The following is a 12733-nucleotide window of genomic DNA, read 5'->3' as shown; positions in this document are numbered from 1 at the left end:
TGTGTGTGTGTGTGTGTGTGTGTGTGTGTGTGTGTGTGTGTGTTCAGTGTAGGAGTACATGTGACATAGCTCCAGGGCAGTAAGAGCATCACTTATCATGAGGGTGTCAGCAATCAAGTCAGCAATCAAATTCAGATTATCAAGCTTTGAATCGAGCAACCCTTTTCTCCGATCCATCTTATTGGCTCCATTGGCTAGTCTCTAATACCAAACATTGGTTTTCTTTACATTTTTCTTAAGAATCTATTTAATAAAAAACAATGTCCAACTTCACTGAGATGACTGACCACGTCCAGGACCAAAGCCACCTCTAAACTGGAATTCAGTTGCTGAGCCAGTGCCAGCCTCAATTTTCTTGTCAGCAGCAGTGTGCACAGCATTTCTTCTGTAGGTGTCTCCATCTCCCTCCCCTGAATCTTGCAGGTCACTTACCCTCTGGAACTTTGGGCTAAGGCCTGTCAGTTTCAGGAATGCTATAGTGCGTGATCTACACAGGTATGTGGAGGTAATCTTAAAGATGTTGGATATTCTCATTGGTAAGTTATCAATACTAGTGTCTCTAGGAAAATTGATATCTCACATAACCATAGTCCTTCAGAGACAGCAAGGCCTTCACTATGTGAAGGCTAGGCACATTCTTGTCTGCCAGCTTGGAGTATTTGGGCAGATGGACATCTATCTTAACAACCATCACTCCTGCCTTCAAAGGGAGTTCATAGATGGTAATCTAGTTCTTCTTATGCACCAACATTGTGGTGGCTGCCAGAAAACCTTATTAAGGTGGTTGGTTATTTATTATTTATTTATTTCCCTCTTTTTACTTGTTTTAAATGGAATTTATTTCCCTTAATTTTTTAAATAGCCTTGGTGTAGAATTGTTGGTTGGCAAGCTTTTTTGTTGTTGTTTTCAGATATTGAGAATATTACCCTATCATCTTTTAGTCCACATAGTTATTATGGAGAGGTTTGTAGTGAGTTTATTAAGAGGTCTTGAATATGTGACTTGGCACATCAATTGCTGTCCTTAGAATTCAGATTACTCTTTTAATGATGAATTTCCTCAGAGGGAATTTTATTGATCAAATATATTTTTCTCTTCTCCCTACTTCTTTTCTAATGGAAGGTCTCATAGAGCTTATCTTTAACTTGCTATGTAGCTAAGAATGGTGTTGAACATCTTGTCAAGAGTTCGGGTTGCAGACATAGATGATCATAGCCATCATTTAACAGAGATACTTTATGCTTTGTAAATTTTCTCTTTTCTAATTTTGGAATATTCACATTATGAACATTTCCTTGGTGCCATTATATTTGCGTGTTTGCTTTTCTTCATTTTTCTGACTGCAGTTTTTTTATAAATAGCTGTCTATAAGCTTAGAAATTATTTCTGCTGTTGGATTTGATCTATCATGATATTTTTACTAGATATGTCAATTGTTTGACATATTTTAGAAAGATTTACATTTTGAGGCAGATTTGCAAACTTAATGCATGAGAGTGTTTTCTCTGCATGTGTGCATGAGCAACATGTGCTTGTAGTGCCCTTGGCCTGGAGGACACTGTGGCCCCAGATGACAGTGCTAGCCACTCAAATGGGCATGGTCTCGGTGACAGTACAGCCCACAAATACCAACACTGTTGCTCCAGTCCATAAGTCCCACAAAAAAACATCAGACACGTTTGCAATAAGCAAGAGTGTTTAATTTTAGAGGGAAGAAAGTTTCAGCATGCCAGGGCCACACATCTGACACAAAAGCAAAATGACAATCTCAAATAAGCTCACAAACTCCTTTGATACACAGCTGGGGAAATTCTAAAGACAGTTAGGTCATTCTGTCTAGAAATAGCTTAGGCAAGTTTGGTTAGTATATTTTTAAATGGCTAGTGCTGGCCGGGTCTGGCTAAGGCTGTAGTTTTTCCGTCTTTGTGAAAGTTTGGACAAGTCCCAGGGTCTGTCCTTATTTTTTCATTGCCTTGAGATACTGAGGGGGGCTGACTCAGGCTTAGTAAATGCAATTCTCCTCATCCATATTGTCAGGGGCATTGGAGATTGGTTGTCCTTTGTTCATAGCTTCCTCGGGAACTGCCTGTTCAGCTTCAAGAAGCTGGTACTACGGCCTAGTTTTCAACTGAGTTATTAGTAGCCTGTCATGGAATTTTTTTTCAACCCTGTCAATTGTCACAGGTTTCAGCCCTGACCCATGGCATCTGTGTGGCCTCTGGGGGCAACATGGGCCATGAACAATAATACAGACTATGGATGTGGTAGGTACACGGACACAAAAAATAGTCCTAGGCAGCAGACTGGGCTCCTAGGTGGCAGCCCAGGTCCCTCAAATTGACATGGCCCCAAGACACCAACATGGCCCCAGGTGGTGACCCAGTCCCAAGGCATCGGCTTGGCTTTTGATGATATCAGGAACCACAGAAATCAACATAGACCCTACAGTAAGGGGTGGATGCAGTAGGGCCATAGACCCAGACAAGTCCCTCGGCAGCAGTCCTGGCCACAATGACACCATGGCCCCAGGTAACAGTGCTGACCACTCAAATTGCTGATGTCCCAGTTGGTAGCACAGCCCTCTGAAATCAAGATGGTCACTGATTCTGGCCTAGACCGTGGATATCCATGTGGCCTTTGGTGGCAACACGGGCCGCCAGACTTCAATAGAAACCTTAGTTGTGGACAAATGAATCTGATCGTGTAAGCTATCTATGTCAGTTGACAATAATGGAACACACAAAGAAAGTCCCTAATCTTTGACTCTTGAAAAATGTAACTGTAACTTGATATAGATATTTGTAATTTTTGTGCTTATGAACTCTGCTTCAATTCTTGCTTGGAGCTGAGAGGAGAATAAGGCTCCTTAGTCCTTGTCCTATGGCCTTGATCATCTATGTCTGCAACCCGAACTCTTGACAAGAGGTTCAACACCATTCTTAGCAACCCGGCTTTTGTAGTGATTTATTAAAGACTGTAGTTTTATGAGCCTCCCTGTCCCCCACATTAGAATCAGTGTCCACAAGAACTGCAGGATCCTCCAAGCAGCCAATCTATCCATTTGTCTCGTGATAGTGAGACTTACTTAGAACCTCTTACGTCTCTTTATCTTTTATGCAGTCTCTGTTAACTTGTAGTTGATTTTAAGAAAAGTGACTATTACAGCTGGAGACAAATGGCTCCGTTAGGTTACAGCTTTTTCAGAAGACTGGAGTTTGGATCTGATAACCTCTCCTGACCTCTGAGGGTGCCTGCACTTCTGTTCACTTACTCCCTCACATCATTAAAAATAATAAATGCTTTTCAAAGGAAAAAAAAAGAGAAACATATGGAACTACAGATGTGGCATGCTTAACTCTCCTCCTTATAATATTGCCATCTGTTTCTCTGTTGCTCTGCAACATTTCTTCTGCATTTCCCTTTACCATGGTGTTCGTCTTCAAACATTTTAGTGAAATAACAGGATTTCTTCTGTTGTCTTCTTCGCTTTGCAGGTGGAAACACGGTAGGGACCTCTAACCAACCAACTTACTGATATCACAGCTTATACGTTTTATGTAGTGTGGATAGACTATAGTTCTAATTATTTTGAGTATTTTTGTGTTTAACTTGTATGACATATTGAAAGCAATTTATGGAACATCATTAAGCTATGAAAATAATGTTACTTTGTGCACACATTTAACGTAATCAAAGAGACTTATAAGTTAATGTATTTGCACATCATTATTGTCTTTTCATTTGAACTTGAACAGCCCCCTTAATAATTTCTTATAAGATACATTTAGTAAATTGACAATACTTTTCATTGTTTTAGGGATTTCATTTTATCTTCCTGTTCTGTACATTTTCCAATGGGAAATCTACTGCAATCATATGAAGGTTCCTTTGTATGTCATCACTCATTTCTCCTCTTTTTTTTTTAAAGAAATGCAACATTTTGGAATTCATGATGCAATATATCTTAGGGTTTTAAGTGATGAGTTTTTAAAGTGATCTTTGAGCTTTGTCGATCTGGATATTCATATACTACCTAATATTAGAGAAACTGAGCCATTATCTCTTTAAAGGGGCATTTTCCCCTCTATTTTCTCCTCTAATTCCTATGACAGGCACATATTTTTTGAATTGGAAGTGATAAGTCTCATAGGCATTTTTCCTTCTTTTTTCTATTTCCTTTTTGTTTCTTTAAATAGCTAAGTTCATATGACCTGTAGTCAAATTCAATTATCCTTTCTTCTGCATGATTAAATTTTAGTTGAAGCTCTCTGCTGAATTTTTCAGTTTGGGATTGCTTTCTTAAACCCCAGAAGTTGTTGTAATTTTTGATAGTTCCTGTTTTCTTATTAAACATTTATTGCAGGTATTGTGTGTTGATCAGATTTTTCTATTTATCTTTGTTTTATCAGATTTTATTGACTTCATTTAAAATGATTATTTTGAATTATTTATCAGGTTATTATTTTCATTTTTTTTCTTTTTGAAGGGCAAGCATGGTTTTGTTGAAAAGTGTCAAATCCCTTTCTCAGGGAAGAATCTCCAAACACTTTCTTTTAATGATATGTTTCCAATTAAAATTATAATTTTATTAGATTATGAAGCAAGCCAAAAACAGTTGGCATGCCTTTGTGGTCACATAAGGTCATATATATAATTTAATATTTTTTTCATTGCTTTTACATACTGACCTCAGATTCTCCTCCCTCCTTCCCTCCAATGACTCTCACCCACTCCTATTTACCGTTCCCCTGATCCATCCTCCTCAGTCTCCATTCAGAAAAGGGCAGACTTTCTATAAGCTTGAATAAAGCATGGCACATCAAGATGAGGTAGGACAAAGGCGTCCCCATCAAGCCTGTGTCAATGCTGGGTAAGGTAATCCAGCATCGAGAATAGGTTCCCAAAAGTCAACTAAGTGCCAGGGACAGGACCTGATCTCACTGCTAGGAGCCTTACAAAAAGACCAAGCTACACAACTGTCATACACATGCAGAGGGCCTTAGTTTTATGCAGGATTCCTAATTGTTGATCCAGTGTTCCTATGTTCCCATGAGCTCAGGTCAGTTGCTTCTTTGGGTTCCTCTGTCAAAACACACTTCTTTTTACAATACCTAAAAATGCAAAGCTACACCAAACCTATGGTTGACAGTACTGGAGCTAGGTTAAAGAGTACTAAAGGTATTCAGCCAGGATTGAGGTTGGGAGACCTTTTACCCAAGTTACAGACAGGTATGTTTGCTTCATACTGTCAATTCAGATAATGATTGTGGCAGCAAAAAAGAAAAAAATGAAATTCTAGCAAAGTGCATAAAGGAACAATATTTCTGAATTTGTGAATATTATCATGTTAGCAAGTTAGCAATCTCTGCCAGACCACCTTACTTTTGATAGCCTTTCTTTTTTTCAAAGTAATATTTTTATTGATTATTTGGGAATTTCATGCAATACACTTCATCACACTTATTTCTTATTCCTCCCATATCACTCTCTCACTCTTGCGACTGCCTCAAACATGGAAAAAATACACCAATTCCATGGACATCCATGTGGTCATTGGCAACATCAAAAATCATGGACTTTATCACAGTCTCTACATGAACTACACACATAACCATGGCCTCTGGAAGCAACCCACTTCACAGACATCCACATGTCCTGTGGTGGTAACACAGACCACACACAGCAACATAGTCTCAGGCGACAGCATAGGCCATGGACACCAACATGACCTCTGGAGATAACACTGACCATGGACATCAGCACAACCTTCTGCAGCATCATGACCAAAGCACATTAGTCTGCTAGAGGATGAAGGCATTCAACATCCTTTCTGAATCTGAGGTACCATTGAGGTTTTCAAAGCTCTTTCAACTTCCATAAGGTCACCGATTTTCTCTACTTTTGTTATCTATTATACTGTTGGTGTGTGGTTCTCAAAGTGTGGAGATTTCCTATTCTTCAAACTGTTGGTCAAAGGTTTAATTTTATTAGACAGATTTGAAAGAAGTAACTTCCATCAAAAAAGACCTATACTGAGGAATTTTAAGTTGACATTTTTTCTGCTAACTGCCTGCTTCAGCTTCTAGTGACTTTCTCATCTGTGAGAACTGCTTACTTGCTCACCCTGTACACAGCTATTGACAACAGCCTTTTGCTTCTTCCTAGATAATCTTTAGACAGAATAAGTCCCAAACAGCTCAATCAGAAAAAAATATGATTTGATCTTCCCTAGGTGAAGTGCACATGTTGATTAAGTTGACTCTTTCTAGAGGTTCTCATTACTCCTTGGTTTGCTATAAGCTCTTAGGCAACATTCTAGTTTGTTATTTTTTATTGGTGAATCTAGCCTGAGTTACTTTCTATTACTACAGAATTTTATTTGTTTGAGTTTGTTGATGCTAGAAATAGTTTTAGTAAAATGATGGACTGAATATGTTTTCATCTTGTAAATGGCAAAGATAAAAAATGGTGAGATATAATATAAAGCAATGTATAAGTTCCAACATGCATCAATATCCTGTAAGCATATTTTTTCAAAAAAAATTATCAAGTTCTTTGTTTTGATTCTCATGGGGGAGTTTAATACCCACAAATAAGAGAAATTGATGATTTTGAAGAAACCAATCAATATTTATTTAAAATAATATAATTGGAATGTCTGTGAAAAGGAAAAATATCTATCCACTTTATAATGTTAAGAGTTTTCAATATATTTTAATGTTATATGTTTAAATTTCTTAACCATAACTTATAAGTTTAACCTGGCCACACTAGTTAATAGAATCCCATATAAGTAGTTTCATCCAGAGAATCTTTAGCAAAAAAAAAATCGTCTTTAACCTGGGTTTTTAATCAAGACTGCTATTGAGCTATGAACAACTCCAGCATGCAACTTCTAGGTCTGTGAAACTGAACCTAATTTATAACAGCTTCCTTAGAACTTGAAAAAATACTCTCAGTTAAAATCCAAAGGTGTCTTAATACCACAGGAGTTACTTGTTTACAGGCATTTTAGGATGATCCAACATGCAAGTTGCTCTCTAAAAATCTATGGGGCTTGGAAGTCAAGAACACATGTCATCTCCCAGAGCTGCACCCACTGTTCTGTTTCTAGTCGTACTTGTTTCCACAATGAAAAACATATTTATAAATTCTGTCTGCCAGCAGATATCATCATAGTTCAAAAGTTAATATAGAAATCCCTAATAGAAATTCTTCCTATGTGAATTATATTTATGAGGTTTGGAATCAAATAGCTGATAGATGCATAGGATATTTGCTTTGTTGTTAATTATTTGAAAATTGTCACATAGATAGCAAAGGTTTAATATCAATTATCACATATATGTATATGATTATACTACTTTTGTTCATATGATGAAATAAAGGAAATAAAACTTTTTAGAAAAGTCTAAATTCTAGTTCTAGCCATCTTATAAAATAGTTGGAGTATGCTAACCCCACAGTCTTTTGTAGAATGACACTCCACAAATCATTTTTATTGAAAACTATGTTGATACTGTGTTTCAGGATAAGAAATAACTCTGAAAACTCATTGATTCAAAAAAATATTCCGTTACTGATTGACAATCTCTTTGGGAACTCTAATGACTTTGTTCTAGTAACTTTTCATGTTGGGACCAAGGCTGAAGGAAACTCATGCAAACAAAGCCTAATTGGGCTAATAGAGACTTGATGACTTTTAAAGGCTCTCTTGAGAATTATTTTTACTGACAACTAAAAAAAATATTCAGTTTGCCCCACATTCTCTTACAACATTATGTCAAGGAAAGTGACATACTGAGTACATGGTAAATGAGGTCAGAGAATTATATTATACCTATAATAGAGGAAAATGTAGGCATGAGTAGTGAAGATTTTTAAAATATAATGTAATATGTGTATAGTATGTTTATTTGTAATGTATCGGTGATGTTTTGGCTAAAGACACCTCCAGAATATACTTCTGTGTTTCCAGGTGAGCACTGCAAAGAGTTGCCAGATTTTAAGTGATACTTTTCAATAAAGAAGAAAAACTAAGAGGATTTTAGGGTCCATATGCATTTGAAAGAGATGACAAGTGGCCTATGTACATAATGAAAAGGTACTCTCAGTCAAGCATCTTGATCTAATATCCCCACTTCACTTAGTGTTCATTTGTCAGCACATATTAAAACGTTATACCTAACACACTAATATATATCACATAAGTACTGATTTTCAAATGTTTATTATTTATATTTTTATGTGGGTGTGTTTTCTCTGGGGTTAAAGGCACAACATATATCCAGGAATATGGGGAGACATGAAGTGGTCAGCAGATCCTCTAGAATTATAAGTATTGATGGTTGTGAGTTTTCATCTAGGTACTGGAAGTTAAACCTAGTCCTCTTGAAAGAACATTAGCTGTTCCTAAGTCCTGAGCAATCTCTCTAACTCCCTACATATATTATTAAAACTTGAAATGTAGATTAAAAGAAGTGACATATGCTCATTATTTTCTTGTGTTTCCTCTATGAGTGGTATTGTTAAAATTGACATTTATTTCATCAAACAATTATTCTCCTGTCCCAGACCCATTTCTCATATGTGCGTCACTTGATAGAACATGCTCGCAAAGATGAATGTTAGGGTGCTGTTTATAGACATTTAATTTTCCCTGCTTTCATTAAAACTTTCTTTGACAGTGAAATTATTGGTCCTGGAATTATCCCTAATAATGTCTGAACAAAAGACAGGAATGCATTGTTATATAGTCCTTTTGAGCTAGCTAGCATGAAAAGAAGAACTATTACATTGGATATGACAGATACATTTTTATTGGTAACTGCCTCAGGTAGTCTAACTCAGATGATACTAAATGTCAGCATAATCCTAGATTGCTGACAATTTTTCTTTAGCTAAATAGCATACTTTAGCTATAATACATTTCAGTTCCTATATTTTAACATATATAAGAAGAAACAGCATTGTGTTTGATCTTTATTTTGTCAAGAGAGTTTAAAAATCATCTTAAGCAAAAAAAGTCACTGTGATCATACTTTGCATTAGCAAATAGTAGGGTTTGTGTTTTAGTTTTTCATGTGTGTGTGTCCAGAGAACTGTTATATTTGCTTCATTTCATGGTAATATTTTATCCTTTAGAAAACTCAAAGCTTATTTCATGACTTAGATTTTAATTTCAAACTGCATCCATCCTCCAATCCCAAGTATGTTGTTATTAAATATTTCAGTAAATTTCTCTGAAATCTACATTATCTTTTGAGAATGGAACATTCAAAGCAATGTTTGACTTTGCTCTTGGATTTGTAGTAAAGCAAGGCAGAATGATTGTGGTTTTAAAAGATGCATGAAACACTGTGCAATTAGAAGTATGCAGTTGCCATTCTTCTGAATGCTTTTCAAAAGTTTGTACAGAAAGATTAGATAAACTACTGTTACTTATGACAGATGCCTTCCTCTAATTAAGTAGATAGCCTAATAAGACCACAAATGGCTATTTCTGCTAAGAAAACAGGAACAAAGGATTTGCATCTTATTCTGAGAATCTTGTCTTTCTCATTTTCTCTGGAATCTATTTGGAACTTTGATTTTGGAGTTCTATATGACTGGTTGGCTAGCATAATAAATCTACCACTACCTCAAACCAACTTGGCTGATTAACCTAATATATCTTTAGTTTAAAAAAAGAAAGCAAGGAAATACAAGAATGTAAAATATAAAGTAGAGGGTTTGAACTAAGTCTGACATTTCTATTTTACATATCTCTTTTTAGAAAACAAGTTAGGGCACAGCTCACAGCTGCAGACTCCAAATGGCTTCTTTGGAAGTTTGGTTAATCTATGAGATACAGAAAATAGAGTCTAGCTTTTACTCATAATTCAGGCAATGTGCAATTTTGATAATATTATTTATCTAAGCTTCCATGTTATAACAGAAATTGTACCAACATTCTCTATAATGTATTCACATTATAGATAAGGTGGGGGTTCAATGAAAGGTCTTGGAGAGAAAGCTATATACAGTGTTCATGCCATATGTAGTGGTCAATAAATCATGATTTTCAACAATTATTAGAAATGTTAACCTATTTAGGAAGGAAATGAAAACAACAAAATGTTTTTCTCTAAGATTCATATTTCTCTTAATAAAAATCAAGATTGTATGGCACAAAAAGCAATAAAATTAATGGACTTTATTCTCAAGTAGACACATTCTTAATTTTTACTATAATTTCTTCTCCATTTCAGTGAACAATTTGGAGGGGATTACAAGTTATAGATGCTTTTGTTTGAAAGATATGGAAGGATAGAAGCAATGTTGAACAATAGAAATACAGGTGAGAGGTTATGGATGTATTTTTTTTAAATCAATGTACATAAACTTTTGTAATTTCCACTTGTATCTGATAGAAAATTGTCAATGAAAGCATTGCATTCACACCATCAAAATCCAGTTTAGGTTTCCTACATACAGCACCTGTGGATAAAGAGTCACATTGAAAGTGGACAATTGATTTTGTTTCTATTCTTGCTACCATATTAAATGGTGAAGGCTTGATTGATGAAGAAGAAGAAATGAAATTAGAGGATGTGTAGGATATTTGTAGATGCATGTGATTGAATATTTTATTTGGAGGCTGTATACTGTATATCAGAGAATTATTCTCAAAGAGTTTTTACTCACCTTTAACTAAAATTGTGGGTATATCTATTATACTAAGAAGAATTGACCATTTTATTCATACATTGATCTTAGGAAGGGCTGAAGATTTCTAATTCTTTTGCCTACTTATTAAATTTTAAGGGATGAAATATCCCTAAACTAGTCTAATAAAAAGAGAAGACAGTTTTTTTATCGTGGTTTATTAAAACTCATTGTGTTCTCTACTAGCCTTATCTCACTGTTCTGTTAAAAATGTACCACTGAAGACAGAAGTAAAATTGAGAGTATATACATTGAGCTGAATATAGAAATATTGATCAATTTTATCTTGGTCTCTTTGGAATTGCACATTTTATTGTACTAATGCTTCTTACAGTAACTATTGTATTAAATCAGAACTTTAACATTATGATTCATAAATAGCATGGAACTTGGTGCCCATAAATCACAGCACTAAATTGGAAGTTTAAAGTTAAGATTTATAAACTAGACACGAAATCACAACTTTAAAATTTAGGATTCATTAATAAGAACTTTTATATGCATGAAATATAAATCAAATTCCTGTACCTGATTCTTGGAAGTTAATGCATGTAAATCAGAATTCTGAAAGATAATATTAATAAATCAAGGAAATTCATTTTACTTGGTAAATTTTCTCTTAGTGTAATAGTTCCTATGTGACATAATGGGCACCAGATTTTAAAAATGTGAATCTCAAAGATTCCTTTGATAGCTATTTCTAGAACATCTTCATGTTTTATTTAACCTCATTTATTTTGTGCAAATAAGTAAATACACAAAATGTATGCTCTTTCATCCAAGCTGTCATATCTTGAAATTGTAATGAAGTCATACTGTGGATATGTCACTTTTAGGCCACATAACTGCCTATTTTAAATGGTTTCTTTTGTAGTTTCATTGCTTTTAAAAAAGTGTGTACTGTAATTTTGAAGGCAATATGAGCAAACTCAGAGAAGATGTTCTTACATGCATGTTCATTTACTAGCTGCTCAGACAAAAATAATCACACAGAAACTATACTAATTGCAACACTGCTTGGTCAATGAATCAGGCATGTTCCTAGCTAATTATTACATCTTAAATTAACCCATTTCTATTAATCCATGTATCATCACAAATCTGTGGTTTACTAGTAAAGGTTCTAGGGGCATCTGTCTCCTATGGCAGCTACATAGCATCTCTCTGACTCTGTCTACTCTTTACATATTCCTCCCAGCCTAGCTATAACCTGCCCTGCTTTAAGCTAAAGTGGGTTGTTTATTAATAACACATATTTATAGCATACAGAAGGGAATGCCACATCACATGTGCTTTTTAGCCCAAGGTGTAATAGTTCAGTTGTTTGGGCGCTGCTCTTATGTGCCTGTTTGTAATAGCCCATTGAGATCTCAGCCAATCATACTAGAGTCTCCCATTGTATTGTGTTACTGTGAATTCAGAAGCAACATGTGCTTTATTCTCTTCATGGTTAATTTATTTTGACTGCTGATTCACCTACAACCAGTTGGAGTCTACACTTTTCTGCCACATTGAAACCATTAATATTTTAGTTACTGAAGAGCACCATGGCCGAAGCCAAAATTATATTGAATCCTAAATGAACATTCATCAAAATTGGTGCTATTGATTCTGTTACCATAAATGTCAATTGAGATGTCTCTTTTAGTTTTCATTATGGAATTTCATATGCTAGCACTTCATTTGTTTGTTTGCTTATTGAGACAGACTTATTATGTAACCCAGGCTAATATCAATCTCAAAAATTCTCTTAGCTCAGCTTTCTCCATGAATACTGGCTTTACCCGCATTAATCTTCACATTGGGCTCCATTCTAACTTCTTTAACTATCATGACAATGTTTCAAATAATGACCTCCTTGTGCTTCTTGTTATCTCACCGTCGGTGTCTTCCCATTTTTGCCTATGTTGCCCACTACCTAAATGTTGATCATTTATGAATATCTTGTTTATTATCTAGAAATATTTACTTGGTCTTTTATCTTTTTTTTCCCTTTTTTTTTTATTGAGAAAAGGAAAAAAAAAA

At 35.2% G+C, this 12733-nt stretch overlaps 1 pseudogene; it reads right to left on the bottom strand.

Moving 5' to 3' along the window:
- Positions 1-270: 270 nt before the first annotated feature.
- LOC101984530 lies at positions 271-751 on the bottom strand (annotated as a pseudogene).
- Between the last annotated feature and the right edge of the window lie 11982 nt (positions 752-12733).

This window comes from Microtus ochrogaster, unplaced genomic scaffold (genome assembly GCF_000317375.1).
Source record: "Microtus ochrogaster isolate Prairie Vole_2 unplaced genomic scaffold, MicOch1.0 UNK36, whole genome shotgun sequence".
Taxonomy (NCBI): Eukaryota; Metazoa; Chordata; class Mammalia; order Rodentia; family Cricetidae; genus Microtus; species Microtus ochrogaster.
The sequence above is the reverse complement of the archived record's forward strand: the minus strand, read 5'-3'. Positions and strand labels throughout refer to the sequence as shown.